Source organism: Coregonus lavaretus (genome assembly GCF_964263955.1).
Source record: "Coregonus lavaretus genome assembly, chromosome: 32".
NCBI lineage: Eukaryota > Metazoa > Chordata > Actinopteri > Salmoniformes > Salmonidae > Coregonus > Coregonus lavaretus.
In genome coordinates, this window is record NC_140019.1 from 11,362,727 (window position 1) to 11,369,615 (window position 6,889).

General features: G+C 39.6%; 1 long non-coding RNA gene across 4 annotated transcripts; it reads left to right on the forward strand.

Moving 5' to 3' along the window:
* The first annotated feature begins 1,780 nt into the window (after window positions 1–1,780).
* On the forward strand, window positions 1,781–6,273 carry LOC311107305. Of its 4 annotated transcripts, none has more exons than XR_014610410.1 (6): window positions 1,781–2,219; window positions 2,428–2,537; window positions 2,697–2,746; window positions 3,340–3,452; window positions 4,208–4,304; window positions 5,220–6,273. It is a non-coding gene; the product is annotated as an uncharacterized lncRNA (long non-coding RNA). The 4 variants fall into 4 exon arrangements; XR_014610412.1 differs by having other exon boundaries at window positions 2,428–2,528; XR_014610413.1 differs by having other exon boundaries at window positions 2,431–2,537.
* The last annotated feature ends 616 nt before the right edge of the window (window positions 6,274–6,889 follow it).

A 6,889-nucleotide genomic window follows, 5' to 3' on the forward strand; every position in this document is an offset into this window, starting at 1 on the left:
CGTAGCTCCGCATAACACGGAGCCTGCCCAGTCACACGCTTCCTCGCGTAAGTACGGGGAGTTGGCTCTGCTCTAACCCTAGGCTCCGCCAACCACCCTTTTAGCGCCCCCCAAAAAAATTATTGGGGCTGTCTCTCGGGCTTCTTCCTCGGCCGGCACCTTCTGCGTTGCCGCTGCCCCTCTCTATACCGCGCCTCCACGGTCTCCTCCCAAGGACGGCGATCCATCCCGGCCTGAATCTCCTCCCATGTCCAGGAACCCTTACCGTCCAGGATCTCCTCCCAGGTCCAGGATGTCTGCTCCTGGACACGCTGCTTGGTCCTCGTTTGGTGGGATCTTCTGTCACGATCGTTTATAGACGGGACGGACCAAGGTGCAGCATGATATGCGTACATGTTTATTTTTCCGAATAAACACAATGACAAAACAACAAATGAAACGTGAAGTCCAAGGTACACAAAACAAACATACCTAACACGGAACAAGATCCCACAACCCACTAGTGCCAATAGGCTACCTAAGTATGGTCCCCAATCAGAGACAACGAGCTACAGCTGCCTCTGACTGGGAACCACACCGGCCAACATAGATCTACACGATCTAGATCTAAACATAGAAAATGCAACATAGAACATACCACACAGAAAATACACACCCTAACTCAACAAATACGAGTCCCCAAAGTCATGGCGTGACAATGGGCTACAAGACCATCGCCAAGCAGCTTGGTGAGAAGGTGACAACAGTTGGTGCGATTATTCGCAAATGGAAAAAACACATAATAACTATCAATCTCCCTCGGCCTGGGGCTCCATGCAAGATCTCACCTCGTGGAGTTGCAATGATCATGAGAACGGTGAGGAATCAGCCCAGAACTACACGGGAGGATCTTGTCAATGATCTCAAGGCAGCTGGGACCATAGTCACCAAGAAAACAATTGGTAACACATTACGCCGTGAAGGACTGAAATCCTGCAGCGCCCGCAAGGTCCCCCTGCTCAAGAAAGCACATATACAGGGCCGTCTGAAGTTTGACAATGAACATCTGAATGATTCAGAGGAGAACTGGGTGAAAGTGTTGTGGTCAGATGAGACCAAAATCGAGCTCTTTGGCATCAACTCAACTCGCCGTGTTTGGAGGAGGAGGAATGCAGCCTATGACCCATTGTCATGCTGGAATACCCATCCACGACCCATTCTCAATGCCCTGGCTGAGGGAAGGAGGTTCTCACCCAAGATTTGACGGTACATGGCCCCATCCATAATGTTTCCACCTCCATGTTTGACGGTGGAAACATTATGCTTTGGGGGTGTTTTTCTGCTAAGGGGACAGGACAACTTCACCGCATCAAAGGGACGATGGACGGGGCCATGTACCGTCAAATCTTGGGTGAGAACCTCCTTCCCTCAGCCAGGGCATTGAGAATGGGTCGTGGATGGGTATTCCAGCATGACAATGACCCAAAACACACGGCCAAGGCAACAAAGGAGTGGCTCAAGAAGAAGCACATTAAGGTCCTGGAGTGGCCTAGCCAGTCTCCAGACCTTAATCCCATAACAAATCTGTGGAGGGAGCTGAAGGTTCGAGTTGCCAAACTTCAACCTCGAAACCTTAATGACTTGGAGAAGATCTGCAAAGAGGAGTGGAACAAAATCCCTCCTGAGATGTGTGCAAACCTGGTGGCCAACTACAAGAAATGTCTGACCTCTGTGATTGCCAACAAGGGTTTTGCCACCAAGTACTAAGTCATGTTTTGCAGAGGGGTCAAATACACTGTATTCCCAAACAGTTGTACTAGCTCATAAGTAATAAGGTCATAACAGTCAAATGTCGTTATGCAGTTGACCAAACTATAAAGTGTTGAGCTCTGTTGAGATTTATGCCACTTTAATTGAAGAGCGCTCAATATTTTATAGGTAATTTGTGTGGAACGCTCAAAAAGTTTAGGAAGTGTCATGACGTTATCGACGTCATGACGTTCTGGTGGGTGGGTCATCTCTCCCTCAGGAAAGCTGAGTCAGCCATCTTGAATTTGCCGAGATGCGGGGTTGTTTGGGCCGCCCGTGTGGATGTGGAACACAGTTTAATTTGTTTTAATTTGTTTGCAATGCGCACTTTTATGCTGCCCGCTTGAAACCACCACCACCACCTCCGTTTTTATCATTAGTCTTATTGCCCTCGTTTTCTTAAGCGCCATCTTATCATCACCTCTGATTTGGTAAGTAACTCTGTTTTTTTTTCATTTGTTTTTTTCAATTGAATTTCGATAGTCTTAAATGTGGAACTGGGAATACATTTGTACAATGTGCACAGTGAATATTTGTTGTAAATAGTGTAAAAATCCAAGTAGTTGTAACTTTAGAAGTTGTTAAATATGTGATAAATACGTTACGTTACTTCATCTTACAACGGTGTAACATTATCAGCAGGTTTCCTGGATGAACTACATTTCCCATAATGCATGTTTGCCCGGGACATTGACGGTGGAGGAAGGTCCATGAGTTTTCGCTGTTCGCCGGTAATGCAAGTGCGTACTGTGATTATACTTATTTCAATAAGTGTCTGCCTTACACAGTAAATATTTTACGTTATCGAGCTGTGTGTACGTGTGTGCTAGCGTGAAACGAACAATGCTAAACAACATAATGTGAGTGTGTTATCATTATGCTTACCAGGCCTGTGTATTTCTTCCTAGGCTCAAGTGTGTGGTTGTGAGATCATCTCGAAATCCTTTTAACAGTTCAGGTAGGATGTATTATGAAATAGTGTTACTAATGTAATACATTGCTAAAACCAAGTATAGAGTGTATTTGTTATAATTCATTGGTATTAGATTTAAAAGGTGATCGAATAGCTCCTGATTTGTAATGTCATTAATGCATTTCTTTTGAAGCAATGTTTTTTAAAAAATGTACAAGTGAATAGGTTGGTTTACTTTTAAGTTTAAATTTCCCACGTATCTCGTTAAAGTTTTGACCAATGAGCTAACTTGTTAAGTTGTGGCCAATGGGAGAGTGGACTGGTTGCCGGGAAAGAAAAGGGAGGGAAAAGTTGAAAGAAGGGAGAGTAGAGACGTTAGTGGGGTTGGTGAAGGAAAAACGACCAAAGGAAACGATAAAGAGAGAACAAAACCATACCTACAGAGTTTTTTTAAGGGAAATCCTGATTTTATTTCTATAAGAGAGTGTTTATTATTTAGTTAAGAAAGACCAAGTGGAGACTGAAGCTGCCGTCGCATTGTGGAGACATTCGCGACATTCGACATCCTAGAGGTTAGCCTAGCATCGTGCAAGACTTGGAGAGAATTGCTTGTGACGATCAGTTCGGGTTTCCAACAGATGTCTGTTGCTGCTACCGAGTACTGGCTGCATTGATAGCTGTGTTCGCGGTGGATCTTGTGAGGACACCTGCACGGAACTACTATATTTTGCTGAGGCATTATCTACAAGTAGTGAGTAACTACAAATGTGGGGTGGACTTCGGGACTTTATGTATGTCGTCATTTTTTTTATGAGCTCCAACGCGCGCCCAGGGTTTAAGCAAGCTTGCAAATAATTTGGACATGGGGTTGTGGAAAAATCATTGGGGTTTATAATTTGTATTTCTTTTGATGTGATACATTGAACATTTGATTAATATAGATCTTGAACCTTATGTCTGTTGTATTGGTGGAGTCATTTACTGTTTCAGTTTCATTTAATGCATGGGAAAGCATATCCTTACAACAATAACCAAGTCTATAATCATTCTATCTGAAGTTAATACCCTATTTGTCATTCACCCTAGCAAGTTTACAATAGGGATTCTTATTGGAGATGTCCTTCTCACCTAATATCCCATGCTGTTCAGATATTCTAAATAAGGTAATATCGTGAGAGTCAAATTCGAGCCTGGTGAGAGGGTTACACTAATAATTGGTTTTATTTTATGTGTTTCCACAGTCATTCTTTTGCTATTTCTCTAAATGTTTTTATCTCAACTGTGGGGTCAACAGTTGATCACTTGAACCCTTTATTAATACTTTGTTAAATACAAAGAACAACAACAGAAATAGCAGATCTATAAGCACACAACTTTGATGCTTTGCTTGTTAATAACTAACTTGCTTATCTTTTAACATTTTCATTTTTACTATAATTAGTGTACAATGAATGTTTTTGATATTTGTGTAATTATTATTGTAATGGATATTTTTTGTCCATGTAGGAACAACGTGATGTAAATATGAGACGGGCCCTCGTCCTTCGTGCACTTCCTGTGTACCTGCGTGAAGATGCCTCCCAAGTTTTTCAGGACCTGTAATGTAAGTGTACTGGCCTCACTATCAATCCCTTTGCTTAGCTATTCAGTCAGCTTAAACATGACATCACTCAAAGAACTCTAGGAGAACCAGAGGGGCATTCCAGAAAGCAGGTTATGTGAAAACCATCAGTAGCCAATTGTATTTTTTCCAACAACGTAATTTCAAAGTCCGTGTTTCTAGTTTGTCGCCGCATTGAGTATGAGATAAAATGTTTTTATATTTCATTTTCAGCCGATTTTAAATAAAACAAAATAGCCTAAAATAAAACATTGAACAACATTCAACCACTTCCTTAAAGGCTAATATAAAATAAAGTGATGTTAAATTCAAAATGAAAAGACGACTGCATCTGAAACTCTGTCAGTGATTTATATAACAGCCGCAGCCAGAAAATGTCTGCTTCCTGTTTTCTCCCGTTGCCATGGTGAATAACCGTATCGGAGCTCCATTGATGATGGCTTTTTACTAGTCGTCAGGCACAAGCTCAACTCCGAGTTAACGTACTCTGAGTCAACTTACCTAACTCAGATCAGCTGTTCTGTAACTGAAAACTCAGTTTCACTTCACGGGGTAAGTCAACTCTGAGTTCAGGGTTAGGCTCAGTTTGTTGAACCTCCTTTCTGGAATAGCCCCCAGAACCTGTTTATGAAGTTTCCTTGAGTTGTTATTCTGCAAACTGACATGTAGAAATTACATAAATGAAAAGGTAAGTATAAAGAATTCCACTAAACAAAAAGTATGCTTACAGGTAGGTGTGAAACTAACATAAAATAATAAGCATGTGTAAAGAAAATAGTTTAAACATGTAGCTTAGTTGCAGTCTAAGTGCAAAGTGACCGTAATGTCTAGACATCATTAGCATGATTTGTATCCTTGAGGGGCTGAACTCATTTTTGTATTATTTGTGTTTTATAGTCAGCAGATGGTCCAGACCTCACTGACACTCCGGTGGCTCTCCTGACAGTTGTCACTGATGATACTACTGATGCGGCCCTCTTCAGCCCTGAGAGCATCTGTATTGTCGTGGAAGATGAAATACTTGTGAGTGGTCCCACAAACCTGGCTGACTCATTTCTCCTGCTCTTTGGGTATGTCTATGCACTAGACCTACAGTACCCAAAGAATCTTGAGCTTACATTCACATTTATCCAAAAAGTTGTGATGTGTCTTGAGGACAACAAACCACTGAAAGGCCGTCTACTGACACTGAAGAATGATTTGTTCAATGAGTGAATCACTCAGAATGGACTATTTGTTGAGCTGAGTATTGAGGATGTTTTTAGTTTTTTTCCCCTCTTTACAAATGTAATAATTTGCCTCTTCTACCTCATGTTTAATATGTTACACTGTTTGCCTCTTCTACCTCAGATTTAATACATTGATTGTTAATAGATAAATATCACAACATTGACGTATTGCCAAGCCCAAGTTTTTGTACTGTACTTGTGGGAAACGACTGTTGAATTCATGCACTATACATGTTTAATGTTGTGTGACCTAATGCTTACCTTGATGTTGCCAGTTGAAGTACGGCACAGTAGAAACCAGTACTTTTATTTGAATGTTTTATTTTAAAAAAGTGAGTTGCAGCCTTCAAGGTACAGTAAGTGCCAAAACGTTTTAAATGGCTCCACATTCTAATAGTTGTCATTGCTGTTGAGGATGGATTATAATTAGAATCTTATTGAATTTTATCATGAAGCCTTTGAGTTTTTATCATAATGTTTACTGAATAGTGTGATATGGAGACCCAAAATACTGAATCTACCCTCTGTAGCAATGACCACTATCAGAATATGGAACTATTAACACTTAATGTACTTTAAAACACATTTTGTTTTTATGGAGTCATTTCCTTTTCCTTTTTTGTTTTAATTTATGACAAGCACTTTGTTTTGACTGAGCTCCTTTTGATTCGTGCCTTTTTAAAAGCACATTGTGTTGAATAAAAAAAAAAGTTAAATTGTCACTGTGGTGTCACTTTCATGTTTTCTAACATTATTCGCTGATTATAATTGTGTAATGGACCGACATCAGTATTTCAGTTTAGAATTAATTTTGTTTGCATGTCCCACATTATGAGTTGAAGAATATTGAAAATGTTGAGTGTATTTCACACATTATATGAGTTGAAGAATATTTAATATTTTGAGTGTATTTCCCACATTTATGAGTTGAAGAATATTTAATATTTTGAGTGTATTTCCCACATTATATGAGTTGAAAAATATTGAAAATTTTGAGTGAATTACTCCCTAATTATAAGTTGAGGAATATCAATATTTATAAGATAACATTGAGATAATTTAAGGCAACTGTAAATATAATTTTTATTTTATGTAAACTTAAAACATTTAAAAACATCACTAAAATATTTTTGTGTAATCTGTTACAAAATAATTTTTGAGTTATGTGAACTTATTAGGGTTTACAGTGTACTTATTTCCCTCATTAAAATGCAAATCAATTCATAACATTTTTGACATGCGTTTTTCTGGATTTTTTTGTTGTTATTCTGTCTCTCACTGTTCAAATAAACCTACCATTAAAATTATAGACTGATCATGTCTTTGGCAGTGGGCAAA